At 39.1% G+C, this 24369-nt stretch overlaps 45 non-coding genes and 7 pseudogenes across 45 annotated transcripts; all 52 read right to left on the reverse strand.

Annotated features, from left to right (window-relative positions):
* Positions 1 to 260: 260 nt before the first annotated feature.
* LOC146051390 (5S ribosomal RNA) lies at positions 261 to 379 on the reverse strand. Its single transcript, XR_014466778.1, has one exon. It is a non-coding gene; the product is annotated as a 5S ribosomal RNA (ribosomal RNA).
* A 344-nt stretch (positions 380 to 723) lies between these two features.
* Positions 724 to 842, reverse strand: LOC146050775 (5S ribosomal RNA; annotated as a pseudogene).
* Positions 843 to 1186: 344 nt separating this feature from the next.
* On the reverse strand, positions 1187 to 1305 carry LOC146051366 (5S ribosomal RNA). The gene has a single exon (XR_014466756.1). It is a non-coding gene; the product is annotated as a 5S ribosomal RNA (ribosomal RNA).
* Positions 1306 to 1648: 343 nt separating this feature from the next.
* LOC146051252 (5S ribosomal RNA) lies at positions 1649 to 1767 on the reverse strand. The gene has a single exon (XR_014466653.1). It is a non-coding gene; the product is annotated as a 5S ribosomal RNA (ribosomal RNA).
* A 342-nt stretch (positions 1768 to 2109) lies between these two features.
* Positions 2110 to 2228, reverse strand: LOC146051330 (5S ribosomal RNA). Its single transcript, XR_014466724.1, has one exon. It is a non-coding gene; the product is annotated as a 5S ribosomal RNA (ribosomal RNA).
* Positions 2229 to 2569: 341 nt separating this feature from the next.
* LOC146051253 (5S ribosomal RNA) lies at positions 2570 to 2688 on the reverse strand. Its single transcript, XR_014466654.1, has one exon. It is a non-coding gene; the product is annotated as a 5S ribosomal RNA (ribosomal RNA).
* A 340-nt stretch (positions 2689 to 3028) lies between these two features.
* Positions 3029 to 3147, reverse strand: LOC146051239 (5S ribosomal RNA). Its single transcript, XR_014466641.1, has one exon. It is a non-coding gene; the product is annotated as a 5S ribosomal RNA (ribosomal RNA).
* Positions 3148 to 3492: 345 nt separating this feature from the next.
* LOC146051301 (5S ribosomal RNA) lies at positions 3493 to 3611 on the reverse strand. The gene has a single exon (XR_014466698.1). It is a non-coding gene; the product is annotated as a 5S ribosomal RNA (ribosomal RNA).
* A 344-nt stretch (positions 3612 to 3955) lies between these two features.
* On the reverse strand, positions 3956 to 4074 carry LOC146051368 (5S ribosomal RNA). Its single transcript, XR_014466758.1, has one exon. It is a non-coding gene; the product is annotated as a 5S ribosomal RNA (ribosomal RNA).
* A 344-nt stretch (positions 4075 to 4418) lies between these two features.
* LOC146050737 (5S ribosomal RNA) lies at positions 4419 to 4537 on the reverse strand (annotated as a pseudogene).
* A 345-nt stretch (positions 4538 to 4882) lies between these two features.
* LOC146051156 (5S ribosomal RNA) lies at positions 4883 to 5001 on the reverse strand. The gene has a single exon (XR_014466567.1). It is a non-coding gene; the product is annotated as a 5S ribosomal RNA (ribosomal RNA).
* A 343-nt stretch (positions 5002 to 5344) lies between these two features.
* On the reverse strand, positions 5345 to 5463 carry LOC146051155 (5S ribosomal RNA). Its single transcript, XR_014466566.1, has one exon. It is a non-coding gene; the product is annotated as a 5S ribosomal RNA (ribosomal RNA).
* A 343-nt stretch (positions 5464 to 5806) lies between these two features.
* On the reverse strand, positions 5807 to 5925 carry LOC146051163 (5S ribosomal RNA). The gene has a single exon (XR_014466573.1). It is a non-coding gene; the product is annotated as a 5S ribosomal RNA (ribosomal RNA).
* A 344-nt stretch (positions 5926 to 6269) lies between these two features.
* LOC146051456 (5S ribosomal RNA) lies at positions 6270 to 6388 on the reverse strand (annotated as a pseudogene).
* A 339-nt stretch (positions 6389 to 6727) lies between these two features.
* On the reverse strand, positions 6728 to 6846 carry LOC146051240 (5S ribosomal RNA). The gene has a single exon (XR_014466642.1). It is a non-coding gene; the product is annotated as a 5S ribosomal RNA (ribosomal RNA).
* Positions 6847 to 7191: 345 nt separating this feature from the next.
* On the reverse strand, positions 7192 to 7310 carry LOC146051267 (5S ribosomal RNA). Its single transcript, XR_014466667.1, has one exon. It is a non-coding gene; the product is annotated as a 5S ribosomal RNA (ribosomal RNA).
* A 344-nt stretch (positions 7311 to 7654) lies between these two features.
* On the reverse strand, positions 7655 to 7773 carry LOC146051485 (5S ribosomal RNA; annotated as a pseudogene).
* A 344-nt stretch (positions 7774 to 8117) lies between these two features.
* LOC146051459 (5S ribosomal RNA) lies at positions 8118 to 8236 on the reverse strand (annotated as a pseudogene).
* Positions 8237 to 8581: 345 nt separating this feature from the next.
* On the reverse strand, positions 8582 to 8700 carry LOC146051157 (5S ribosomal RNA). The gene has a single exon (XR_014466568.1). It is a non-coding gene; the product is annotated as a 5S ribosomal RNA (ribosomal RNA).
* Positions 8701 to 9042: 342 nt separating this feature from the next.
* Positions 9043 to 9161, reverse strand: LOC146051037 (5S ribosomal RNA). Its single transcript, XR_014466459.1, has one exon. It is a non-coding gene; the product is annotated as a 5S ribosomal RNA (ribosomal RNA).
* A 344-nt stretch (positions 9162 to 9505) lies between these two features.
* On the reverse strand, positions 9506 to 9624 carry LOC146051318 (5S ribosomal RNA). The gene has a single exon (XR_014466713.1). It is a non-coding gene; the product is annotated as a 5S ribosomal RNA (ribosomal RNA).
* Positions 9625 to 9968: 344 nt separating this feature from the next.
* Positions 9969 to 10087, reverse strand: LOC146051057 (5S ribosomal RNA). Its single transcript, XR_014466477.1, has one exon. It is a non-coding gene; the product is annotated as a 5S ribosomal RNA (ribosomal RNA).
* Positions 10088 to 10432: 345 nt separating this feature from the next.
* Positions 10433 to 10551, reverse strand: LOC146051473 (5S ribosomal RNA; annotated as a pseudogene).
* Positions 10552 to 10896: 345 nt separating this feature from the next.
* Positions 10897 to 11015, reverse strand: LOC146051025 (5S ribosomal RNA). The gene has a single exon (XR_014466448.1). It is a non-coding gene; the product is annotated as a 5S ribosomal RNA (ribosomal RNA).
* A 344-nt stretch (positions 11016 to 11359) lies between these two features.
* On the reverse strand, positions 11360 to 11478 carry LOC146050969 (5S ribosomal RNA). The gene has a single exon (XR_014466402.1). It is a non-coding gene; the product is annotated as a 5S ribosomal RNA (ribosomal RNA).
* Positions 11479 to 11820: 342 nt separating this feature from the next.
* LOC146051108 (5S ribosomal RNA) lies at positions 11821 to 11939 on the reverse strand. Its single transcript, XR_014466523.1, has one exon. It is a non-coding gene; the product is annotated as a 5S ribosomal RNA (ribosomal RNA).
* A 342-nt stretch (positions 11940 to 12281) lies between these two features.
* On the reverse strand, positions 12282 to 12400 carry LOC146051192 (5S ribosomal RNA). The gene has a single exon (XR_014466599.1). It is a non-coding gene; the product is annotated as a 5S ribosomal RNA (ribosomal RNA).
* Positions 12401 to 12742: 342 nt separating this feature from the next.
* LOC146051194 (5S ribosomal RNA) lies at positions 12743 to 12861 on the reverse strand. Its single transcript, XR_014466600.1, has one exon. It is a non-coding gene; the product is annotated as a 5S ribosomal RNA (ribosomal RNA).
* Positions 12862 to 13204: 343 nt separating this feature from the next.
* Positions 13205 to 13323, reverse strand: LOC146051149 (5S ribosomal RNA). The gene has a single exon (XR_014466560.1). It is a non-coding gene; the product is annotated as a 5S ribosomal RNA (ribosomal RNA).
* A 342-nt stretch (positions 13324 to 13665) lies between these two features.
* LOC146051092 (5S ribosomal RNA) lies at positions 13666 to 13784 on the reverse strand. The gene has a single exon (XR_014466509.1). It is a non-coding gene; the product is annotated as a 5S ribosomal RNA (ribosomal RNA).
* A 339-nt stretch (positions 13785 to 14123) lies between these two features.
* On the reverse strand, positions 14124 to 14242 carry LOC146051013 (5S ribosomal RNA). Its single transcript, XR_014466438.1, has one exon. It is a non-coding gene; the product is annotated as a 5S ribosomal RNA (ribosomal RNA).
* A 343-nt stretch (positions 14243 to 14585) lies between these two features.
* On the reverse strand, positions 14586 to 14704 carry LOC146050962 (5S ribosomal RNA). The gene has a single exon (XR_014466395.1). It is a non-coding gene; the product is annotated as a 5S ribosomal RNA (ribosomal RNA).
* A 344-nt stretch (positions 14705 to 15048) lies between these two features.
* LOC146051021 (5S ribosomal RNA) lies at positions 15049 to 15167 on the reverse strand. The gene has a single exon (XR_014466444.1). It is a non-coding gene; the product is annotated as a 5S ribosomal RNA (ribosomal RNA).
* Positions 15168 to 15510: 343 nt separating this feature from the next.
* On the reverse strand, positions 15511 to 15629 carry LOC146051164 (5S ribosomal RNA). The gene has a single exon (XR_014466574.1). It is a non-coding gene; the product is annotated as a 5S ribosomal RNA (ribosomal RNA).
* Positions 15630 to 15973: 344 nt separating this feature from the next.
* On the reverse strand, positions 15974 to 16092 carry LOC146051437 (5S ribosomal RNA). The gene has a single exon (XR_014466820.1). It is a non-coding gene; the product is annotated as a 5S ribosomal RNA (ribosomal RNA).
* A 343-nt stretch (positions 16093 to 16435) lies between these two features.
* On the reverse strand, positions 16436 to 16544 carry LOC146050801 (5S ribosomal RNA; annotated as a pseudogene).
* A 342-nt stretch (positions 16545 to 16886) lies between these two features.
* On the reverse strand, positions 16887 to 17005 carry LOC146051094 (5S ribosomal RNA). The gene has a single exon (XR_014466510.1). It is a non-coding gene; the product is annotated as a 5S ribosomal RNA (ribosomal RNA).
* A 343-nt stretch (positions 17006 to 17348) lies between these two features.
* On the reverse strand, positions 17349 to 17467 carry LOC146051420 (5S ribosomal RNA). The gene has a single exon (XR_014466805.1). It is a non-coding gene; the product is annotated as a 5S ribosomal RNA (ribosomal RNA).
* Positions 17468 to 17811: 344 nt separating this feature from the next.
* On the reverse strand, positions 17812 to 17930 carry LOC146051022 (5S ribosomal RNA). Its single transcript, XR_014466445.1, has one exon. It is a non-coding gene; the product is annotated as a 5S ribosomal RNA (ribosomal RNA).
* A 341-nt stretch (positions 17931 to 18271) lies between these two features.
* On the reverse strand, positions 18272 to 18390 carry LOC146051246 (5S ribosomal RNA). The gene has a single exon (XR_014466648.1). It is a non-coding gene; the product is annotated as a 5S ribosomal RNA (ribosomal RNA).
* Positions 18391 to 18732: 342 nt separating this feature from the next.
* Positions 18733 to 18851, reverse strand: LOC146051095 (5S ribosomal RNA). Its single transcript, XR_014466511.1, has one exon. It is a non-coding gene; the product is annotated as a 5S ribosomal RNA (ribosomal RNA).
* A 343-nt stretch (positions 18852 to 19194) lies between these two features.
* Positions 19195 to 19313, reverse strand: LOC146051433 (5S ribosomal RNA). Its single transcript, XR_014466817.1, has one exon. It is a non-coding gene; the product is annotated as a 5S ribosomal RNA (ribosomal RNA).
* Positions 19314 to 19652: 339 nt separating this feature from the next.
* LOC146051017 (5S ribosomal RNA) lies at positions 19653 to 19771 on the reverse strand. The gene has a single exon (XR_014466440.1). It is a non-coding gene; the product is annotated as a 5S ribosomal RNA (ribosomal RNA).
* Positions 19772 to 20114: 343 nt separating this feature from the next.
* Positions 20115 to 20233, reverse strand: LOC146050963 (5S ribosomal RNA). The gene has a single exon (XR_014466396.1). It is a non-coding gene; the product is annotated as a 5S ribosomal RNA (ribosomal RNA).
* A 344-nt stretch (positions 20234 to 20577) lies between these two features.
* LOC146051099 (5S ribosomal RNA) lies at positions 20578 to 20696 on the reverse strand. The gene has a single exon (XR_014466515.1). It is a non-coding gene; the product is annotated as a 5S ribosomal RNA (ribosomal RNA).
* A 342-nt stretch (positions 20697 to 21038) lies between these two features.
* On the reverse strand, positions 21039 to 21157 carry LOC146051423 (5S ribosomal RNA). Its single transcript, XR_014466808.1, has one exon. It is a non-coding gene; the product is annotated as a 5S ribosomal RNA (ribosomal RNA).
* Positions 21158 to 21501: 344 nt separating this feature from the next.
* LOC146050900 (5S ribosomal RNA) lies at positions 21502 to 21620 on the reverse strand. Its single transcript, XR_014466380.1, has one exon. It is a non-coding gene; the product is annotated as a 5S ribosomal RNA (ribosomal RNA).
* A 345-nt stretch (positions 21621 to 21965) lies between these two features.
* Positions 21966 to 22084, reverse strand: LOC146051383 (5S ribosomal RNA). The gene has a single exon (XR_014466771.1). It is a non-coding gene; the product is annotated as a 5S ribosomal RNA (ribosomal RNA).
* Positions 22085 to 22537: 453 nt separating this feature from the next.
* On the reverse strand, positions 22538 to 22656 carry LOC146051084 (5S ribosomal RNA). The gene has a single exon (XR_014466501.1). It is a non-coding gene; the product is annotated as a 5S ribosomal RNA (ribosomal RNA).
* A 343-nt stretch (positions 22657 to 22999) lies between these two features.
* On the reverse strand, positions 23000 to 23118 carry LOC146050964 (5S ribosomal RNA). The gene has a single exon (XR_014466397.1). It is a non-coding gene; the product is annotated as a 5S ribosomal RNA (ribosomal RNA).
* A 344-nt stretch (positions 23119 to 23462) lies between these two features.
* LOC146051023 (5S ribosomal RNA) lies at positions 23463 to 23581 on the reverse strand. Its single transcript, XR_014466446.1, has one exon. It is a non-coding gene; the product is annotated as a 5S ribosomal RNA (ribosomal RNA).
* A 342-nt stretch (positions 23582 to 23923) lies between these two features.
* On the reverse strand, positions 23924 to 24042 carry LOC146051424 (5S ribosomal RNA). Its single transcript, XR_014466809.1, has one exon. It is a non-coding gene; the product is annotated as a 5S ribosomal RNA (ribosomal RNA).
* Positions 24043 to 24369: the final 327 nt, after the last annotated feature.

Below are 24369 nucleotides of genomic sequence, written 5' to 3' on the forward strand. Positions count from 1 at the left end.
AAAAAAAATCATGTGTTGATTATGTAAAAAGACCTACAGGACATGATATAAGCAGGTGGTCTCAAATTAAACTACTAAAGAGGCTCAACACTGTTTAGCTGCCAAAAGCAGTTGGGATTGGGCCTAAACAGTGTGGTAAGTTTTTAGGTGATGGCTATTGTGTCTGTTTGACCTCTTCCAAATGTCTGTACTGTCAATAAAAAAAAAGTTTCCAATTTAAATAGCTAGAGAATAAAAACAATTTGCCAGTAATGGGAAAAAACCTACAGCACCTGGTGTTCCCATGTGGTCACCCACCCAAGTACTAACCAGGCCCATCACTGCATAGCTTCCAAGATCAGACGAGATTGGGCGTATCGATTGTGGTATGGCTGTAGGTGAGATACAGGCACTTTTTTGCCCTCTTCTACTTCTATAACCAGGTAAGCTAATAAAAAAGTTTCCTAACTGTTTTGGCTTACTGAAAAAATTCATGTGTTGATAATGTAAAAAGACCTACAGGACATGATATAAGCAGGTGGTCTCAAATTAAACTACTAAAGATTCTCAACACCTTTTAGCTGCCAAAAGCAGTTGGAATTGGGCCTAAACTCTGTGGTAAGTTTTTAGGTGATAGCTATTGTGTCTGTTTGACCTCTTCCAAATGTCTGTACTGGCAATAAAAAGAAAAAGTTTCCAATTTAAATAGCTAGAGAATAAAAACAATTTGCCAGTAATGGGAAAAACATACAGCAACTGGTGTTCCCATGTGGTCTCCCACCCAAGTACAAAACAGGCCCAACACTGCTTAGCTTCCAAGATCAGACGAGATTGGGTATGTCCAATGTGGTATGCCTATAGATGAGATACAGGCACTTTTTTGCCCTCTTCTACTTCCATAACCAGGTAAGCTAATAAAAAAGTTTCCTAACTGTTTTGGCTTACTGAAAAAAATCATGTGTTGGTAATGTAAAAAGACCTACAGGACATAATTTTAGCAGGTGGTCTCAAATTAAACTACTAAAGAGGCTCAACACTGTTTAGCTGCCAAAAGCAGTTGGAATTGGGCCTAAACAGTGTGGTAAGTTTTTAGGTGATGGCTATTGTGTCTGTTTGACCTCTCCCAAATGTCTGTATTGGCAATAAAAAGAAAAAGTTTCCAATTTAAATAGCTAGAGAATAAAAACAATTTGCCAGTAATGGGAAATCCCTACAGCACCTGGTGTTCCCATGTGGTCACCCACCCAAGTACTAACAAGGCCCATCACTGCTTAGCTTCCAAGATCAGACGAGATTGGGCGTATCCAATGTGGTATGACTGTAGGTGAGATGCAGGCACTTTTTTGCACTCTTCTACTTCTATAACCAGGTAAGCTAATAAAAAAGTTTCCTAACTGTTTTGGATTACTGAAAAAAATCATGTGTTGATAATGTAAAAAGACCTACAGGACATGATATAAGCAAGTTGTTTCCTAATTAAACTACTAAAGAGACTAAACACTGTTTAGCTGCCAAAAGCAGTTGGGATTGGGCCTAAACAGTGTAGGAAGTTTTTAGGTGATGGCTATTGTGTCTGTTTGACCTCTTCCAAATGTCTGTACTGGCAATAAAAAAAAGTTTCCAATTTAAATAGCTAGAGAATAAAAACAATTTGCCAGTAATGGGAAAAAACCTACAGCACCTGGTGTTCCCATGTGGTCTCCCACCCAAGTACTAACCAGGCCCATCACTGCTTAGCTTCCAAGATCAGATTAGATTGGGCGTATCCAATGTAGTATGGCTGTAGGTGAGATACAGGCACTTTTTTGCACTCTTCTACTTCTATAACCAGGTAAGCTAATAAAAAAGTTTCCTAACTGTTTTGGCTTACTGAAAAAAATCATGTGTTGATAATGTAAAAAGACCTACAGGACATGATATAAGCAGGTGGTCCCAAATTAAACTACTAAAGAGGCTCAACACTGTTTAGCTGCCAAAAGCAGTTGGGATTGGGCCTAAACAGTGTAGGAAGTTTTTAGGTGATGGCTATTGTGTCTGTTTGACCTCTTCCAAATGTCTGTACTGGCAATAAAAAAAAGTTTCCAATTTAAATAGCTAGAGAATAAAAACAATTTGCCAGTAATGTGAAAAAACCTACAGCACCTGGTGTTCCCATGTGGTCTCCCACCCAAGTACTAACCAGGTCCATCACTGCTTAGCTTCCAAGATCAGATTAGATTGGGCGTATCCAATGTAGTATGGCTGTAGGTGAGATACAGGCACTTTTTTGCACTCTTCTACTTCTATAACCAGGTAAGCTAATAAAAAATTTTCCTAACTGTTTTGGCTTACTGAAAAAAATCATGTGTTGATAATGTAAAAAGACCTACAGGACATGATATAAGCAGTAGGTCTCAAATTAAACTACTAAAGAGGCTCAACACTGTTTAGCTGCCAAAAGCAGTTGGGATTGGGCCTAAGCAGTGTGGTAAGTTTTTAGGTGATGGCTATTGTGTCTGTTTGACCTCTTCCAAATGTCTGTACTGGAAATAAAAAAAGTTTCCAATTTAAATAGCTAGAGAATAAAAACAATTTGCCAGTAATGGGAAAAAACCTACAGCACCTGGTGTTCCCATGTGGTCTCCCACCCAAGTACTAACCAGGCCCATCACTGCTTAGCTTCCAAGATCAGATTAGATTGGGCGTATCCAATGTAGTATGGCTGTAGGTGAGATGCAGGCACTTTTTTGCACTCTTCTACTTCTATAACCAGGTAAGCTAATAAAAAATTTTCCTAACTGTTTTGGCTTACTGAAAAAAATCATGTGTTGATAATGTAAAAAGACCTACAGGACATGATATAAGCAGTAGGTCTCAAATTAAACTACTAAAGAGGCTCAACACTGTTTAGCTGCCAAAAGCAGTTGGGATTGGGCCTAAGCAGTGTGGTAAGTTTTTAGGTGATGGCTATTGTGTCTGTTTGACCTCTTCCAAATGTCTGTACTGGAAATAAAAAAAGTTTCCAATTTAAATAGCTAGAGAATAAAAACAATTTGCCAGTAATGAGAAAACCCTATAGCACCTGGTGTTCCCATGTGGTCACCCACCCAAGTACTAACCAGGCCCATCACTGCTTAGCTTCCAAGATCAGACGAGATTGGGCGTATCCAATGTGGTATGGCTGTAGGTGAGATACAGGCACTTTTTTGCTCTCTTCTACTTCTATAACCAGGTAAGCTAATAAAAAAAATTCCTAACTGTTTTGGCTTATTGAAAAAAATCATGTGTTGGTCATGTAAAAAGACCTACAGGACATGATATAAGCAGGTGGTCTCAAATTAAACTACTAAAGAGGCTCAACACTGTTTAGCTGCCAAAAGCAGTTGGAATTGGGCCTAAACAGTGTGGTAAGTTTTTAGGTGATGGCTTTTGTGTCTGTTTGACCTCTTCCAAATGTCTGTACTGGCAAAAAAGAGAAAAAAGTTTCCAATTTAAAAAGCTAGAGAATAAAAACAATTTGCCAGTAATGGGCAAAACCTACAGCACCTGGTGTTCCCATGTGGTCTCCCACCCAAGTACTAAACAGGCCCAACAGTGCTTAGCTTCCAAGATCAGACGAGATTGGGTGTGTCCAAAGTGGTATGGCTGTACGTGAGATAAAGGCACTTTTTTGCACTCTTTTACTTCTATCACCAGGTAAGCTAATAAAAAAGTTTCCTAACTGTTTTGGCTTACTAAAAAAAATCATGTGTTGATAATGTAAAAAGACCTACAGGACATGATATAAGCAGGTGATCTCAAATTAAACTACTAAAGAGGCTCAACACTGTTTAGCTGCCAAAAGCAGTTGGGATTGGGCCTAAACAGTGTGGTAAGTTTTTAGGTGATGGCTATTGTGTCTGTTTGACCTCTTCCAAATGTCTGTACTGTCAATAAAAAAAAAGTTTCCAATTTAAATAGCTAGAGAATAAAAACAATTTGCCAGTAATGGGAAAAAAACCTTCAGCACCTGGTGTTCCCATGTGGTCACCCACCCAAGTACTAACCAGGCCCATCACTGCTTAGCTTCCAAGATCAGACGAGATTGGGCGTATCGATTGTGGTATGGCTGTAGGTGAGATACAGGCACTTTTTTGCCCTCTTCTACTTCTATAACCAGGTAAGCTAATAAAAAAGTTTCCTAACTGTTTTGGCTTACTAAAAAAAATCATGTGTTGATAATGTAAAAAGACCTACAGGACATGATATAAGCAGGTGGTCTCAAATTAAACTACTAAAGATTCTCAACACTGTTTAGCTGCCAAAAGCAGTTGGAATTGGGCCTAAACTCTGTGGTAAGTTTTTAGGTGATAGCTATTGTGTCTGTTTGACCTCTTCCAAATGTCTGTACTGGCAATAAAAAGAAAAAGTTTCCAATTTAAATAGCTAGAGAATAAAAACAATTTGCCAGTAATGGGAAAAACAAACAGCAACTGGTGTTCCCATGTGGTCTCCCACCCAAGTACAAAACAGGCCCAACACTGCTTAGCTTCCAAGATCAGACGAGATTGGGTGTGTCCAATGTGGTATGGCTATAGATGAGATACAGGCACTTTTTTGCCCTCTTCTACTTCCATAACCAGGTAAGCTAATAAAAAAGTTTCCTAACTGTTTTGGCTTACTGAAAAAAATCATGTGTTGGTAATGTAAAAAGACCTACAGGACATAATTTTAGCAGGTGGTCTCAAATTAAACTACTAAAGAGGCTCAACACTGTTTAGCTGCCAAAAGCAGTTGGAATTGGGCCTAAACAGTGTGGTAAGTTTTTAGGTGATGGCTATTGTGTCTGTTTGACCACTCCCAAATGTCTGTATTGGCAATAAAAAGAAAAAGTTTCCAATTTAAATAGCTAGAGAATAAAAACAATTTGCCAGTAATGGGAAAAAACCTACAGCACCTGGTGTTCCCATGTGGTCACCCACCCAAGTACTAACCAGGCCCATCACTGCTTAGCTTCCAAGATCAGACCAGATTGGGCGTATCCAATGTGGTATGACTGTAGGTGAGATACAGGCACTTTTTTGCACTTTTCTACTTCTATAACCAGGTAAGCTAATAAAAAAGTTTCCTAACTGTTTTGGCTTACTGAAAAAAATCATGTGTTGATAATGTAAAAAGACCTACAGGACATGATATAAGCAGGTGGTCCCAAATTAAACTACTAAAGAGGCTCAACACTGTTTAGCTGCCAAAAGCAGTTGGAATTGGGCCTAAACAGTGTGGTAAGTTTTTAGGTGATGGCTTTTGTGTCTGTTTGACCTCTTCCAAATGTCTGTACTGTCAATAAAAAAAAAGTTTCCAATTTAAATAGCTAGAGAATAAAAACAATTTGCCAGTAATGGGAAAAAACCTACAGCACCTGGTGTTCCCATGTGGTCTCCCACCCAAGTACTTAACAGGCCCAACAGCGCTTAGCTTCCAAGATCAGACGAGATTGGGTGTGTCCACAGTGGTATGGCTGTATGTGAGATAAAGGCACTTTTTTGCACTCTTCTACTTCTATAACCAGGTAAGCTAATAAAAAAGTTTCCTAACTGTTTTGGCTTACTAAAAAAAATCATGTGTTGATAATGTAAAAAGACCTACAGGACATGATATAAGCAGGTGGTCTCAAATTAAACTACTAAAGAGGCTCAACACTGTTTAGCTGCCAAAAGCAGTTGGGATTTGGCCTAAACAGTGTGGTAAGTTTTTAGGTGATGGCTATTGTGTCTGTTTGACCTCTTCCAAATGTCTGTACTGTCAATAAAAAAAAAGTTTCCAATTTAAATAGCTAGAGAATAAAAACAATTTGCCAGTAATGGGAAAAAACCTACAGCACCTGGTGTTCCCATGTGGTCACCCACCCAAGTACTAACCAGGCCCATCACTGCTTAGCTTCCAAGATCAGACGAGATTGGGCGTATCGATTGTGGTATGGCTGTAGGTGAGATACAGGCACTTTTTTGCCCTCTTCTACTTCTATAAAAAGGTAAGCTAATAAAAAAGTTTCCTAACTGTTTTGGCTTACTGAAAAAAATCATGTGTTGATAATGTAAAAAGACCTACAGGACATGATATAAGCAGGTGGTCTCAAATTAAACTACTAAAGATTCTCAACACTGTTTAGCTGCCAAAAGCAGTTGGAATTGGGCCTAAACTCTGTGGTAAGTTTTTATGTGATAGCTATTGTGTCTGTTTGACCTCTTCCAAATATCTGTACTGGCAATAAAAAGAAAAAGTTTCCAATTTAAATAGCTAGAGAATAAAAACAATTTGCCAGTAATGGGAAAAACATACAGCAACTGGTGTTCCCATGTGGTCTCCCACCCAAGTACAAAACAGGCCCAACACTGCTTAGCTTCCAAGATCAGACGAGATTGGGTGTGTCCAATGTGGTATGGCTATAGATGAGATACAGGCACTTTTTTGCCCTCTTCTACTTCCATAACCAGGTAAGCTAATAAAAAGTTTCCTAACTGTTTTGGCTTACTGAAAAAAATCATGTGTTGATAATGTAAAAAGACCTACAGGACATGATATAAGCAGTAGGTCTCAAATTAAACTACTAAAGAGGCTCAACACTGTTTAGCTGCCAAAAGCAGTTGGGATTGGGCCTAAGCAGTGTGGTAAGTTTTTAGGTGATGGCTATTGTGTCTGTTTGACCTCTTCCAAATGTCTGTACTGGAAATAAAAAAAGTTTCCAATTTAAATAGCTAGAGAATAAAAACAATTTGCCAGTAATGAGAAAACCCTATAGCACCTGGTGTTCCCATGTGGTCACCCACCCAAGTACTAACCAGGCCCATCACTGCTTAGCTTCCAAGATCAGACGAGATTGGGCGTATCCAATGTGGTATGGCTGTAGGTGAGATACAGGCACTTTTTTGCTCTCTTCTACTTCTATAACCAGGTAAGCTAATAAAAAAAATTCCTAACTGTTTTGGCTTACTGAAAAAAATCATGTGTTGGTCATGTAAAAAGACCTACAGGACATGATATAAGCAGGTGGTCTCAAATTAAACTACTAAAGAGGCTCAACACTGTTTAGCTGCCAAAAGCAGTTGGAATTGGGCCTAAACAGTGTGGTAAGTTTTTAGGTGATGGCTTTTGTGTCTGTTTGACCTCTTCCAAATGTCTGTACTGGCAAAAAAGAGAAAAAAGTTTCCAATTTAAAAAGCTAGAGAATAAAAACAATTTGCCAGTAATGGGCAAAACCTACAGCACCTGGTGTTCCCATGTGGTCTCCCACCCAAGTACTAAACAGGCCCAACAGTGCTTAGCTTCCAAGATCAGACGAGATTGGGTGTGTCCAAAGTGGTATGGCTGTATGTGAGATAAAGGCACTTTTTTGCACTCTTTTACTTCTATCACCAGGTAAGCTAATAAAAAAGTTTCCTAACTGTTTTGGCTTACTAAAAAAAATCATGTGTTGATAATGTAAAAAGACCTACAGGACATGATATAAGCAGGTGGTCTCAAATTAAACTACTAAAGAGGCTCAACACTGTTTAGCTGCCAAAAGCAGTTGGGATTGGGCCTAAACAGTGTGGTAAGTTTTTAGGTGATGGCTATTGTGTCTGTTTGACCTCTTCCAAATGTCTGTACTGTCAAAAAAAAAAAAGTTTCCAATTTAAATAGCTAGAGAATAAAAACAATTTGCCAGTAATGGGAAAAAAACCTTCAGCACCTGGTGTTCCCATGTGGTCACCCACCCAAGTACTAACCAGGGCCATCACTGCTTAGCTTCCAAGATCAGACGAGATTGGGCGTATCGATTGTGGTATGGCTGTAGGTGAGATACAGGCACTTTTTTGCCCTCTTCTACTTCTATAACCAGGTAAGCTAATAAAAAAGTTTCCTAACTGTTTTGGCTTACTGAAAAAAATCATGTGTTGATAATGTAAAAAGACCTACAGGACATGATATAAGCAGGTGGTCTCAAATTAAACTACTAAAGATTCTCAACACTGTTTAGCTGCCAAAAGCAGTTGGAATTGGGCCTAAACTCTGTGGTAAGTTTTTAGGTGATAGCTATTGTGTCTGTTTGACCTCTTCCAAATGTCTGTACTGGCAATAAAAAGAAAAAGTTTCCAATATAAATAGCTAGAGAATAAAAACAATTTGCCAGTAATGGGAAAAACATACAGCAACTGGTGTTCCCATGTGGTCTCCCACCCAAGTACAAAACAGGCCCAACACTGCTTAGCTTCCAAGATCAGACGAGATTGGGTGTGTCCAATGTGGTATGGCTATAGATGAGATACAGGCACTTTTTTGCCCTCTTCTACTTCCATAACCAGGTAAGCTAATAAAAAAGTTTCCTAACTGTTTTGGCTTACTGAAAAAAATCATGTGTTGGTAATGTAAAAAGACCTACAGGACATAATTTTAGCAGGTGGTCTCAAATTAAACTACTAAAGAGGCTCAACACTGTTTAGCTGCCAAAAGCAGTTGGAATTGGGCCTAAACAGTGTGGTAAGTTTTTAGGTGATGGCTATTGTGTCTGTTTGACCTCTCCCAAATGTCTGTATTGGCAATAAAAAGAAAAAGTTTCCAATTTAAATAGCTAGAGAATAAAAACAATTTGCCAGTAATGGGAAAAAACCTACAGCACCTGGTGTTCCCATGTGGTCACCCACCCAAGTACTAACCAGGCCCATCACTGCTTAGCTTCCAAGATCAGACCAGATTGGGCGTATCCAATGTGGTATGACTGTAGGTGAGATGCAGGCACTTTTTTGCACTTTTCTACTTCTATAACCAGGTAAGCTAATAAAAAAGTTTCCTAACTGTTTTGGCTTACTGAAAAAAATCATGTGTTGATAATGTAAAAAGACCTACAGGACATGATATAAGCAGGTGGTCCCAAATTAAACTACTAAAGAGGCTCAACACTGTTTAGCTGCCAAAAGCAGTTGGGATTGGGCCTAAACAGTGTGGTAAGTTTTTAGGTGATGGCTATTGTGTCTGTTTGACCTCTTCCAAATGTCTGTACTGGCAATAAAAAAAAGTTTCCAATTTAAATAGCTAGAGAATAAAAACAATTTGCCAGTAATGGGAAAAAACCTACCGCACCTGGTGTTCCCATGTGGTCTCCCACCCAAGTACTAACCAGGCCCATCACTGCTTAGCTTCCAAGATCAGATGAGATTGGGCGTATCCAATGTGGTATGGCTGTAGGTGAGATACAGGCACTTTTTTGCACTCTTCTACTTCTATAACCAGGTAAGCTAATAAAAAAGTTTCCTAACTGTTTTGGCTTACTGAAAAAAATCATGTGTTGATAATGTAAAAAGACCTACAGGACATGGATATAAGCAGGTGGTCTCAAATTAAACTACTAAAGAGGCTCAACACTGTTTAGCTGCCAAAAGCAGTTGGGATTGGGCCTAAACAGTGTGGTAAGTTTTTAGGTGATGGCTATTGTGTCTGTTTGACCTCTTCCAAATGTCTGTACTGGCAATAAAAAAAAAGTTTCCAATTTATATAGCTAGAGAATAAAAACAATTTGCCAGTAATGGGAAAAAACCTACAGCACCTGGTGTTCCCATGTGGTCACCCACCCAAGTACTAACCAGGCCCATCACTGCTTAGCTTCCAAAATCAGACAAGATTGGGCGTATCCAATGTGGTATGGCTATAGGTGAGATACAGGCACTTTTTTGCACTCTTCTACTTCTATAACCAGGTAAGCTAATCAAAAAGTTTCCTAACTGTTTTGGCTTACTGAAAAAAATCATGTGTTGATAATGTAAAAAGACCTACAGGACATGATATAAGCAGGTGGTCTCAAATTAAACTACAAAAGAGGCTCAACACTGTTTAGCTGCCAAAAGCAGTTGGGATTGGGCCTAAACAGTTTGGTAAGTTTTTAGGTGATGGCTTTTGTGTCTGTTTGACCTCTTCCAAATGCCTGTACTGGCAATAAAAAAAAAAGTTTCCAATTTAAATAGCTAGAGAATAAAAACAATTTGCCAGTAATGGGAAAAAATCTACAGCACCTGGTGTTCCCATGTGGTCTCCCACCCAAGTACTAACCAGGCCCAACACTGCTTAGCTTCCAAGATCAGACGAGATTGGGCGTATCCAATGTGGTATGGCTGTAAGTGAGATACATGCCCTTTTTTGCCCTCTTCTACTTCTCTAACCAGGTAAGTTAATAAAAAAGTTTCCCAACTGTATTGGCTTACTGAAAAAAATCATGTGTTGGTAATGTAAAAAGACCTAAAGGACATGATATTAGCAGGTGGTCTCAAATTAAACTACTAAAGAGGCTCATCACTGTTTAGCTGCCAAAAGCAGTTGGAATTGGGCCGAAACAGTGTGGTAAGTTTTTAGGTGATGGTTATTGTGTCTGTTTGACCTCTCCCAAATGTCTGTATTGGCAATAAAAATAAAAAGTTTCCAATTTAAATAGCAAGAGAATAAAAACAATTTGCCAGTAATGGGAAAAAACCAACAGCACCTGGTGTTCCCATGTGGTCTCCCACCCAAGTACTAACCAGGCCCATCACTGCTTAGCTTCCAAGATCAGACGAGATAAGGCTTATTCAATGTGGTATGGCTGTAGGTAAGATACAGGCACTTTTTTACCCTCTTCTACTTCTATAACCAGGTAAGCTAATCAAAAAGTTTTCTAACTGTTTTGGCTTACTGAAAAAAATCATGTGTTGATAATGTAAAAAGACCTACAGGACATGATATAAGCATGTGGTCTCAAATTAAACTACTAAAGAGGCTCAACACTTTTTAGCTGCCAAAAGCAGTTGGAATTGGGCCTAAACAGTGTGGTAAGTTTTTAGGTGATGGCTATTGTGTCTGTTTGACCTCTACCAAATGTCTGTATTGGCAATAAAAAAAAAAAGTTTCCAATTTAAATAGCTAGAGAATAAAAACAATTTGCCAGTAATGGGAAAAAACCTACAGCACCTGGTGTTCCCATGTGGTCTCCCACCCAAGTACTAACCAGGCCCATCACTGCTTAGCTTCCAAGATCAGACGAGATTGGGCATGTCCAATGTGGTATGGCTGTAGGTGAGATACAAGCACTTTTTTGCACTCTTCTACTTCTATAACCAGGTAAGCTAATAAAAAGGTTTCCTAACTGTTTTGGCTTACTGAAAAAAATCATGTGTTGATAATGTAAAAAGACCTACAGGACATGATATAAGCATGTGGTCTCAAATTAAACTACAAAAGAGGCTCAACACTGTTTAGCTGCCAAAAGCAGTTGGGATTGGGCCTAAACAGTTTGGTAAGTTTTTAGGCTATGGCTATTGTGTCTGTTTGACCTCTTCCAAATGTCTGTACTGGCAATAAAAAAAAAAGTTTCCAATTTAAATAGCTAGAGAATAAAAACAATTTGCCAGTAATGGGAAAAAACCTACAGCACCTGGTGTTCCCATGTGGTCTCCCACCCAAGTACTAACCAGGCCCAACACTGCTTAGCTTCCAAGATCAGACGAGATTGGGCGTATCCAATGTGGTATGGCTGTAGGTGAGATACAGGCCCTTTTTTGCCCTCTTCTACTTCTATAACCAGGTAAGTTAATAAAAAAGTTTCCTAACTGTATTGGCTTACTGAAAAAAATCATGTGTTGATAATGTAAAAAGACCTAAAGGACATGATATTAGCAGGTGGTCTCAAATTAAACTACTAAAGATGCTCAACACTGTTTAGCTGCCAAAAGCAGTTGGGATTGGGCCTAAACAGTGTGGTAAGTTTTTAGGTGATGGCTATTGTGTATGTTTGACCTCTTCCAAATGTCTGTACTGGCAATAAAAAAAAGTTTCCAATTTAAATAGCTAGAGAATAAAAACAATTTGCCAGTAATGGGAAAAAACCTACAGCACCTGGTGTTCCCATGTGGTCACCCACCCAAGTACTAACCAGGCCCATCACTGCTTAGCTTCCAAGATCAGACGAGATTGGGCGTATCCATTGTGGTACGGCTGTAGGTGAGATACAGTCACTTTTTTGCACTCTTCTACTTCTATAACCAGGTAAGCTAATAAAAAAGTTTCCTAACTGTTTTGGCTTACTGAAAAAAATCATGTGTTGATAATGTAAAAAGACCTACAGGACATGATATAAGCAGGTGGTCCCAAATTAAACTATTAAAGAGGCTCAACACTGTTTAGCTGCCAAAAGCAGTTGGGATTGGGCCTAAACAGTGTGGTAAGTTTTTAGGTGATGGCTATTGTGTCTGTTTGACCTCTTCCAAATGTCTGTACTGGCAATAAAAAAAAGTTTCCAATTTAAATAGCTAGAGAATAAAAACAATTTGCCAGTAATGTGAAAAAACCTACCGCACCTGGTGTTCCCATGTGGTCTCCCACCCAAGTACTAACCAGGCCCATCACTGCTTAGCTTCCAAGATCAGATGAGATTGGGCGTATCCAATGTAGTATGGCTGTAGGTGAGATACAGGCACTTTTTTGCACTCTTCTACTTCTATAACCAGGTAAGCTAATAAAAAAGTTTCCTAACTGTTTTGACTTACTGAAAAAAATCATGTGTTGATAATGTAAAAAGACCTACAGGACATGATATAAGCAGGTGGTCTCAAATTAAACTACTAAAGAGGCTCAACACTGTTTAGCTGCCAAAAGCAGTTGGGATTGGGCCTAAACAGTGTGGTAAGTTTTTAGGTGATGGCTATTGTGTCTGTTTGACCTCTTCCAAATGTCTGTACTGGCAATAAAAAAAAGTTTCCAATTTAAATAGCTAGAGAATAAAAACAATTTGCCAGTAATGGGAAAAAACCTACCGCACCTGGTGTTCCCATGTGGTCTCCCACCCAAGTACTAACCAGGCCCATCACTGCTTAGCTTCCAAGATCAGATGAGATTGGGCGTATCCAATGTAGTATGGCTGTAGGTGAGATACAGGCACTTTTTTGCACTCTTCTACTTCTATAACCAGGTAAGCCAATAAAAAAGTTTCCTAACTGTTTTGGCTTACTGAAAAAAATCATGTGTTGGTAATGTAAAAAGACCTACAGGACATAATTTTAGCAGGTGGTCTCAAATTAAACTACTAAAGAGGCTCAACACTGTTTAGCTGCCAAAAGCAGTTGGAATTGGGCCTAAACAGTGTGGTAAGTTTTTAGGTGATGGCTATTGTGTCTGTTTGACCTCTTCCAAATGTCTGTACTGTCAATAAAAAAAAAGTTTCCAATTTAAATAGCTAGAGAATAAAAACAATTTGCCAGTAATGGGAAAAAACCTACCGCACCTGGTGTTCCCATGTGGTCTCCCACCCAAGTACTAAACAGGCCCAACACTGCTTAGCTTCCAAGATCAGACGAGATTGGGCGTATCCAATGTGGTATGGCTGTAGGTGAGATACAGGCACTTTTTTGCTCTCTTCTACTTCTATAACCAGGTAAGCTAATAAAAAAGTTTCCTAACTGTTTTGGCTTACTGAAAAAAATCATGTGTTGATAATGTAAAAAGACCTACAGGACATGATATAAGCAGGTGGTCCCAAATTAAACTACTAAAGAGGCTCAACACTGTTTAGCTGCCAAAAGCAGTTGGGATTGGGCCTAAACAGTGTGGTAAGTTTTTAGGTGATGGCTATTGTGTCTGTTTGACCTCTTCCAAATGTCTGTACTGGCAATCAAAAAAAGTTTCCAATTTAAATAGCTAGAGAATAAAAACAATTTGCCAGTAATGGGAAAAAACCTACCGCACCTGGTGTTCCCATGTGGTCTCCCACCCAAGTACTAACCAGGCCCATCACTGCTTAGCTTCCAAGATCAGATGAGATTGGGTGTATCCAATGTAGTATGGCTGTAGGTGAGACACAGGCACTTTTTTGCACTCTTCTACTTCTATAACCAGGTAAGCTAATAAAAAAGTTTCCTAACTGTTTTGGCTTACTGAAAAAAATCATGTGTTGGTCATGTAAAAAGACCTACAGGACATGATATAAGCAGGTGGTCTCAAATTAAACTACTAAAGAGGCTCAACACTGTTTAGCTGCCAAAAGCAGTTGGGATTGGGCCTAAACAGTGTGGTAAGTTTTTAGGTGATGGCTATTGTGTCTGTTTGACCTCTTCCAAATGTCTGTACTTGAAATAAAAAAGTTTCCAATTTAAATAGCTAGAGAATAAAAACAATTTGCCAGTAATGGGAAAACCCTACAGCACCTGGTGTTCCCATGTGGTCACCCACCCAAGTACTAACCAGGCCCATCACTGCTTAGCTTCCAAGATCAGACGAGATTGGGCGTATCCAATGTGGTATGGCTGTAGGTGAGATACAGGCACTTTTTTGCTCTCTTCTACTTCTATAACCAGGTAAGCTAATAAAAAAGTTTCCTAACTGTTTTGGCTTACTGAAAAAAATCATGTGTTGGTCATGTAAAAAGACCTACAGGACATGATATAAGCAGGTGGTCTCAAATTAAACTACTAAAGAGGCTCAACACTGTTTAGCTGCCAAAAGCAGTTGGGATTGGGCCTAAACAGTGTGGTAAGTTTTTAGGTGATGGCTATTGTGTCTGTTTGACCTCTTCCAAATGACTGTACTGTCAATAAAAAAAAAGTTTCCAATTTAAATAGCTAGAGAATAAAAACAATTTGCCAGTAATGGGAAAAAACCTACAGCACCTGGTGTTCCCATGTGGTCACCCACCCAAGTACTAACCAGGCCCATCACTGCTTAGCTTCCAAGATCAGACGAGATTGGGCGTATTCATTGTGGTATGGCTGTAGGTGAGATAAAGGCACTTTTTTGCACTCTTCTACTTCTATAACCAGGTAAGCTAATAAAAAAGTTTCCTAACTGTTTTGGCTTACTGAAAAAAATCATGTGTTGATAATGTAAAAAGACCTACAGGACATGATATAAGCAGGTGGTCTCAAATTAAACTACTAAAGAGGCTCAACACTGTTTAGCTGCCAAAAGCAGTTGGAATTGGGCCTAAACACTGTGGTAAGTTTTTAGGTGATAGCTATTGTGTCTGTTTGACCTCTTCCAAATGTCTGTACTGGCAATAAAAAGAAAAAGTTTCCAATTTAAATAGCTAGAGAATAAAAACAATTTGCCAGTAATGGTAAAAACCTACAGCACCTGGTGTTCCCATGTGGTCTCCCACCCAAGTACTAAACAGGCCCAACACTGCTTAGCTTCCAAGATCAGACGAGATTGGGTGTGTCCAATGTGGTATGGCTATAGATGAGATACAGGCACTTTTTTGCCCTCTTCTACTTCCATAACCAGGTAAGCTAATAAAAAAGTTTCCTAACTGTTTTGGCTTACTGAAAAAAATCATGTGTTGGTAATGTAAAAAGACCTACAGGACATAATATTAGCAGGTGGTCTCAAATTAATCTACTAAAGAGGCTCAACACTGTTTAGCTGCCAAAAGCAGTTGGAATTGGGCCTAAACAGTGTGGTAAGTTTTTAGGTGATGGCTATTGTGTCTGTTTGACCTCTTCCAAATGTCTGTACTGTCAATAAAAAAAAAGTTTCCAATTTAAATAGCTAGAGAATAAAAACAATTTGCCAGTAATGGGAAAAAACCTACAGCACCTGGTGTTCCCATGTGGTCACCCACCCAAGTACTAACCAGGCCCATCACTGCTTAGCTTCCAAGATCAGACGAGATTGGGCGTATCGATTGTGGTATGGCTGTAGGTGAGATACAGGCACTTTTTTGCCCTCTTCTACTTCTATAACCAGGTAAGCTAATAAAAAAGTTTCCTAACTGTTTTGGCTTACTGAAAAAAATCATGTGTTGATAATGTAAAAAGACCTACAGGACATGATATAAGCAGGTGGTCTCAAATTAAACTACTAAAGATTCTCAACACTGTTTAGCTGCCAAAAGCAGTTGGAATTGGGCCTAAACTCTGTGGTAAGTTTTTAGGTGATAGCTATTGTGTCTGTTTGACCTCTTCCAAATGTCTGTACTGGCAATAAAAAGAAAAAGTTTCCAATTTAAATAGCTAGAGAATAAAAACAATTTGCCAGTAATGGGAAAAACATACAGCAACTGGTGTTCCCATGTGGTCTCCCACCCAAGTACAAAACAGGCCCAACACTGCTTAGCTTCCAAGATCAGATGAGATTGGGTGTGTCCAATGTGGTATGGCTATAGATGAGATACAGGCACTTTTTTGCCCTCTTCTACTTCCATAACCAGGTAAGCTAATAAAAAAGTTTCCTAACTGTTTTGGCTTACTGAAAAAAATCATGTGTTGGTAATGTAAAAAGACCTACAGGACATAATTTTAGCAGGTGGTCTCAAATTAAACTACTAAAGAGGCTCAACACTGTTTAGCTGCCAAAAGCAGTTGGAATTGGGCCTAAACAGTGTGGTAAGTTTTTAGGTGATGGCTATTGTGTCTGTTTGACCTCTTCCAAATGTCTGTACTGTCAATAAAAAAAAAGTTTCCAATTTAAATAGCTAGAGAATAAAAACAATTTGCCAGTAATGGGAAAAAACCTACCGCACCTGGTGTTCCCATGTGGTCTCCCACCCAAGTACTAACCAGGCCCATCACTGCTTAGCTTCCAAGATCAGGCGTATCCAATGTGGTATGGCTGTAGGTGAGATACAGGCACTTTTTTGCTCTCTTCTACTTCTATAACCAGGTAAGCTAATAAAAAAGTTTCCTAACTGTTTTGGCTTACTGAAAAAAATCATGTGTTGATAATGTAAAAAGACCTACAGGACATGATATAAGCAGGTGGTCCCAAATTAAACTACTAAAGAGGCTCAACACTGTTTAGCTGCCAAAAGCAGTTGGGATTGGGCCTAAACAGTGTGGTAAGTTTTTAGGTGATGGCTATTGTGTCTGTTTGACCTCTTCCAAATGTCTGTACTGGCAATAAAAAAAAGTTTCCAATTTAAATAGCTAGAGAATAAAAACAATTTGCCAGTAATGGGAAAAAACCTACCGCACCTGGTGTTCCCATGTGGTCTCCCACCCAAGTACTAACCAGGCCCATCACTGCTTAGCTTCCAAGATCAGATGAGATTGGGTGTATCCAATGTAGTATGGCTGTAGGTGAGACACAGGCACTTTTTTGCACTCTTCTACTTCTATAACCAGGTAAGCTAATAAAAAAGTTTCCTAACTGTTTTGGCTTACTGAAAAAAATCATGTGTTGGTCATGTAAAAAGACCTACAGGACATGATATAAGCAGGTGGTCTCAAATTAAACTACTAAAGAGGCTCAACACTGTTTAGCTGCCAAAAGCAGTTGGGATTGGGCCTAAACAGTGTGGTAAGTTTTTAGGTGATGGCTATTGTGTCTGTTTGACCTCTTCCAAATGTCTGTACTGGCAATAAAAAAAAGTTTCCAATTTATATAGCTAGAGAATAAAAACAATTTGCCAGTAATGGGAAAAAAACCTACAGCACCTGGTGTTCCCATGTGGTCACCCACCCAAGTACTAACCAGGCCCATCACTGCTTAGCTTCCAAGATCAGACGAGATTGGGCGTATCCAATGTGGTATGGCTGTAGGTGAGATACAGACACTTTTTTGCACTCTTCTACTTCTATAACCAGGTAAGCTAATAAAAAAGTTTCCTAACTGTTTTGGATTACTGAAAAAAATCATGTGTTGATAATGTAAAAAGACCTACAGGACATGATATAAGCAGGTGGTCTCAAATTAAACTACTAAAGAGGCTCAACACTGTTTAGCTGCCAAAAGCAGTTGGAATTGGGCCTAAACACTGTGGTAAGTTTTTAGGTGATAGCTATTGTGTCTGTTTGACCTCTTCCAAATGTCTGTACTGGCAATAAAAAGAAAAAGTTTCCAATTTAAATAGCTAGAGAATAAAAACAATTTGCCAGTAATGGTAAAAACCTACAGCACCTGGTGTTCCCATGTGGTCTCCCACCCAAGTACTAAACAGGCCCAACACTGCTTAGCTTCCAAGATCAGACGAGATTGGGTGTGTCCAATGTGGTATGGCTATAGATGAGATACAGGCACTTTTTTGCCCTCTTCTACTTCCATAACCAGGTAAGCTAATAAAAAAGTTTCCTAACTGTTTTGGCTTACTGAAAAAAATCATGTGTTGGTAATGTAAAAAGACCTACAGGACATAATATTAGCAGGTGGTCTCAAATTAATCTACTAAAGAGGCTCAACACTGTTTAGCTGCCAAAAGCAGTTGGAATTGGGCCTAAACAGTGTGGTAAGTTTTTAGGTGATGGCTATTGTGTCTGTTTGACCTCTTCCAAATGTCTGTACTGGCAATAAAAAAAAGTTTCCAATTTAAATAGCTAGAGAATAAAAACAATTTGCCAGTAATGGGAAAACCCTACAGCACCTGGTGTTCCCATGTGATCTCCCACCCAAGTACTAACCAGGCCCATCACTGCTTAGCTTCCAAGATCAGACGAGATTGGGCGTATCCAATGTGGTATGGCTGTAGGTGAGATACAGGCACTTTTTTGCTCTCTTCTACTTCTATAACCAGGTAAGCTAATAAAAAAGTTTCCTAACTGTTTTGGCTTACTGAAAAAAATCATGTGTTGATAATGTAAAAAGACCTACAGGACATGATATAAGCAGGTGGTCCCAAATTAAACTACTAAAGAGGCTCAACACTGTTTAGCTGCCAAAAGCAGTTGGGATTGGGCCTAAACAGTGTGGTAAGTTTTTAGGTGATGGCTATTGTGTCTGTTTGACCTCTTCCAAATGTCTGTACTGGCAATAAAAAAAAGTTTCCAATTTAAATAGCTAGAGAATAAAAACAATTTGCCAGTAATGGGAAAAAACCTACCGCACCTGGTGTTCCCATGTGGTCTCCCACCCAAGTACTAACCAGGCCCATCACTGCTTAGCTTCCAAGATCAGATGAGATTGGGTGTATCCAATGTAGTATGGCTGTAGGTGAGACACAGGCACTTTTTTGCACTCTTCTACTTCTATAACCAGGTAAGCTAATAAAAAAGTTTCCTAACTGTTTTGGCTTACTGAAAAAAATCATGTGTTGGTCATGTAAAAAGACCTACAGGACATGATATAAGCAGGTGGTCTCAAATTAAACTACTAAAGAGGCTCAACACTGTTTAGCTGCCAAAAGCAGTTGGGATTGGGCCTAAACAGTGTGGTAAGTTTTTTAGGTGATGGCTATTGTGTCTGTTTGACCTCTTCCAAATGTCTGTACTGGCAATAAAAAAAAGTTTCCAATTTATATAGCTAGAGAATAAAAACAATTTGCCAGTAATGGGAAAAAACCTACAGCACCTGGTGTTCCCATGTGGTCACCCACCCAAGTACTAACCAGGCCCATCACTGCTTAGCTTCCAAGATCAGACGAGATTGGGCGTATCCAATGTGGTATGGCTGTAGGTGAGATACAGACACTTTTTTGCACTCTTCTACTTCTATAACCAGGTAAGCTAATAAAAAAGTTTCCTAACTGTTTTGGCTTACTGAAAAAAATCATGTGTTGATAATGTAAAAAGACCTACAGGACATGATATAAGCAGGTGGTCTCAAATTAAACTACTAAAGAGGCTCAACACTGTTTAGCTGCCAAAAGCAGTTGGGATTGGGCCTAAACAGTGTGGTAAGTTTTTAGGTGATGGCTATTGTGTCTGTTTGACCTCTTCCAAATGTCTGTACTTGAAATAAAAAAGTTTCCAATTTAAATAGCTAGAGAATAAAAACAATTTGCCAGTAATGGGAAAACCCTACAGCACCTGGTGTTCCCATGTGGTCACCCACCCAAGTACTAACCAGGCCCATCACTGCTTAGCTTCCAAGATCAGACGAGATTGGGCGTATCCAATGTGGTATGGCTGTAGGTGCGATACAGGCAATTTTTTGCTCTCTTCTACTTCTATAACCAGGTAAGCTAATAAAAAAGTTTCCTAACTGTTTTGGCTTACTGAAAAAAATCATGTGTTGGTCATGTAAAAAGACCTACAGGACATGATATAAGCAGGTGGTCTCAAATTAAACTACTAAAGAGGCTCAACACTGTTTAGCTGCCAAAAGCAGTTGGGATTGGGCCTAAACAGTGTGGTAAGTTTTTAGGTGATGGCTATTGTGTCTGTTTGACCTCTTCCAAATGTCTGTACTGTCAATAAAAAAAAAGTTTCCAATTTAAATAGCTAGAGAATAAAAACAATTTGCCAGTAATGGGAAAAAACCTACAGCACCTGGTGTTCCCATGTGGTCACCCACCCAAGTACTAACCAGGCCCATCACTGCTTAGCTTCCAAGATCAGACGAGATTGGGCGTATTCATTGTGGTATGGCTGTAGGTGAGATAAAAGCACTTTTTTGCACTCTTCTACTTCTATAACCAGGTAAGCTAATAAAAAAGTTTCCTAACTGTTTTGGCTTACTGAAAAAAATCATGTGTTGATAATGTAAAAAGACCTACAGGACATGATATAAGCAGGTGGTCTCAAATTAAACTACTAAAGAGGCTCAACACTGTTTAGCTGCCAAAAGCAGTTGGAATTGGGCCTAAACACTGTGGTAAGTTTTTAGGTGATAGCTATTGTGTCTGTTTGACCTCTTCCAAATGTCTGTACTGGCAATAAAAAGAAAAAGTTTCCAATTTAAATAGCTAGAGAATAAAAACAATTTGCCAGTAATGGTAAAAACCTACAGCACCTGGTGTTCCCATGTGGTCTCCCACCCAAGTACTAAACAGGCCCAACACTGTTTAGCTTCCAAGATCAGACGAGATTGGGTGTGTCCAATGTGGTATGGCTATAGATGAGATACAGGCACTTTTTTGCCCTCTTCTACTTCCATAACCAGGTAAGCTAATAAAAAAGTTTCCTAACTGTTTTGGCTTACTGAAAAAAATCATGTGTTGGTCATGTAAAAAGACCTACAGGACATAATATTAGCAGGTGGTCTCAAATTAATCTACTAAAGAGGCTCAACACTGTTTAGCTGCCAAAAGCAGTTGGAATTGGGCCTAAACAGTGTGGTAAGTTTTTAGGTGATGGCTATTGTGTCTGTTTGACCTCTTCCAAATGTCTGTACTGGCAATAAAAAAAAGTTTCCAATTTAAATAGCTAGAGAATAAAAACAATTTGCCAGTAATGGGAAAAAACCTACAGCACCTGGTGTTCCCATGTGGTCTCCCACCCAAGTACTAACCAGGCCCATCACTGCTTAGCTTCCAAGATCAGACAAGATTAGGCTTATTCAATGTGGTATGGCTGTAGGTGAAATACAGGCACTTTTTTGCCCTCTTCTACTTCTATAACCAGGTAAGCTAATCAAAAAGTTTCCTAACTGTTTTGGCTTACTGAAAAAAATCATGTGTTGGTCATGTAAAAAGACCTACAGGACATGATATTAGCAGGTGGTCTCAAATTAAACTACTAAAGAGGCTCAACACCATTTAGCTGCCAAAAGCAGTTGGAATTGGGCCGAAACGTTGTGGTAAGTCTTTAGGTGATGGCTATTGTGTCTGTTTGACCTCTCCCAAATGTCTGTATTGGCAATAAAAAGAAAAAGTTTCCAATTTAAATAGCTAGAGAATAAAAACAATTTGCCAGTAATGGGAAAAACCTACAGCACCTGGTGTTCCCATGTGGTCTCCCAACCAAGTACTAAACAGGCCCAACACTGCTTAGCTTCCAAGATCAGACGAGATTGGGTGTGTCCAATGTGGTATGGCTGTAGGTGAGATACAGGCACTTTTTTGCCCTCTTCTACTTCTAAAACCAGGTAAGTTAATAAAAAAGTTTCCTAACTGTATTGGCTTACTGAAAAAAATCATGTGTTGGTAATGTAAAAAGACCTAAAGGACATGATATTAGCAGGTGGTCTCAAATTAAACTACTAAAGAGGCTCAACACTGTTTAGCTGCCAAAAGCAGTTGGAATTGGGCCGAAACAGTGTGGTAAGTCTTTAGATGATGGCTATTGTGTCTGTTTGACCTCTCCCAAATGTCTGTATTGGCAATAAAAATAAAAAGTTTTCAATTTAAATAGCAAGAGAATAAAAACAATTTGCCAGTAATGGGAAAAAACCTACAGCACCTGGTGTTTCCATGTGGTCTCCCACCCAAGTACTAACCAGGCCCAACACTGCTTAGCTTCGAAGATCAGACGAGATTGGGCGTATCCAATGTGGTATGGCTGTTGGTGAGATACCTGCACTTTTTTGCCCTCTTCTACTTCTATAACCAGGTAAGCTAATAAAAAAATTTCCTAACTGTATTGGCTTACTGAAAAAAATCATGTGTTGGTAATGTAAATAGACCTACAGGACATGATATTAGAAGGTGGTCTCAAATTAAACTACTAAAGAGGCTCAACACTGTTTAGCTGCCAAAAGCAGTTGGAATCATGTGTTGGTCATGTAAAAAGACCTACAGGACATGATATAAGCAGGTGGTCTCAAATTAAACTACTAAAGAGACTCAACACTGTTTAGCTGCCAAAAGCAGTTGGAATTGGGCCTAAACACTGTGGTAAGTTTTTAGGTGATAGCTATTGTGTCTGTTTGACCTCTTCCAAATGTCTGTACTGGCAATAAAAAGAAAAAGTTTCCAATTTAAATAGCTAGAGAATAAAAACAATTTGCCAGTAATGGGAAAAACCTACAGCACCTGGTGTTCCCATGTGGTCTCCCACCCAAGTACTAAACAGGCCCAACACTGCTTAGCTTCCAAGATCAGAAGAGATTGGGTGTGTCCAATGTGGTATGACTGTAGATGAGATACCGGCACTTTTTTGCCCTCTTCTACTTCCATAACCAAGTAAGCTAATAAAAAAGTTTCCTAACTGTTTTGGCTTACTGAAAAAAATCATGTGTTGGTAATGTAAAAAGACCTACAGGACATGATATAAGCAGGTGGTCTCAAATTAAACTACTAAAGAGGCTCAACACTGTTTAGCTGCCAAAAGCAGTTGGGATTGGGCCAAAACAGTGTGGTAAGTTTTTAGGTGATGGCTATTGTGTCTGTTTGACCTCTTCCAAATGTCTGTACTGTCAATAAAAAAAAAGTTTCCAATTTAAATAGCTAGAGAATAAAAACAATTTGCAAGTAATGGGAAAAAACCTACAGCACCTGGTGTTCCCATGTGGTCACCCACCCAAGTACTAACCAGGCCCATCACTGCTTAGCTTCCAAGATCAGACGAGATTGGGCGTATTCATTGTGGTATGGCTGTAGGTGAGATAAAGGCACTTTTTTGCACTCTTCTACTTCTATAACCAGGTAAGCTAATAAAAAAGTTTCCTAACTGTTTTGGCTTACTGAAAAAAATCATGTGTTGATAATGTAAAAAGACCTACAGGACATGATATAAGCAGGTGGTCTCAAATTAAACTACTAAAGAGGCTCAACACTGTTTAGCTGCCAAAAGCAGTTGGAATTGGGCCTAAACACTGTGGTAAGTTTTTAGGTGATAGCTATTGTGTCTGTTTGACCTCTTCCAAATGTCTGTACTGGCAATAAAAAGAAAAAGTTTCCAATTTAAATAGCTAGAGAACAAAAACAATTTGCCAGTAATGGTAAAAACCTACAGCACCTGGTGTTCCCATGTGGTCTCCCACCCAAGTACTAAACAGGCCCAACACTGCTTAGCTTCCAAGATCAGACGAGATTGGGTGTGTCCAATGTGGTATGGCTATAGATGAGATACAGGCACTTTTTTGCCCTCTTCTACTTCCATAACCAGGTAAGCTAATAAAAAAGTTTCCTAACTGTTTTGGCTTACTGAAAAAAATCATGTGTTGGTAATGTAAAAAGACCTACAGGACATAATATTAGCAGGTGGTCTCAAATTAATCTACTAAAGAGGCTCAACACTGTTTAGCTGCCAAAAGCAGTTGGAATTGGGCCTAAATAGTGTGGTAAGTTTTTAGGTGATGGCTATTGTGTCTGTTTGACCTCTTCCAAATGTCTGTACTGGCAATAAAAAAAAGTTTCCAATTTAAATAGCTAGAGAATAAAAACAATTTGCCAGTAATGGGAAAAAACCTACAGCACCTGGTGTTCCCATGTGGTCTCCCACCCAAGTACTAACCAGGCCCATCACTGCTTAGCTTCCAAGATCAGACAAGATTAGGCTTATTCAATGTGGTATGGCTGTAGGTGAGATACAGTTACTTTTTTGCCCTCTTCTACTTCTATAACCAGGTAAGCTAATCAAAAAGTTTCCTAACTGTTTTGGCTTACTGAAAAAAATCATGTGTTGGTCATGTAAAAAGACCTACAGGACATGATATTAGCAGGTGGTCTCAAATTAAACTACTAAAGAGGCTCAACACTATTTAGCTGCCAAAAGCAGTTGGAATTGGGCCAAAACGTTGTGGTAAGTCTTTAGGTGATGGCTATTGTGTCTGTTTGACCTCTCCCAAATGTCTGTATTGGCAATAAAAAGAAAAAGTTTCCAATTTAAATAGCTAGAGAATAAAAACAAT

Source organism: Crinia signifera, chromosome 12 (genome assembly GCF_055691185.1).
Source record: "Crinia signifera chromosome 12, ASM5569118v1, whole genome shotgun sequence".
Lineage (NCBI taxonomy): Eukaryota > Metazoa > Chordata > Amphibia > Anura > Myobatrachidae > Crinia > Crinia signifera.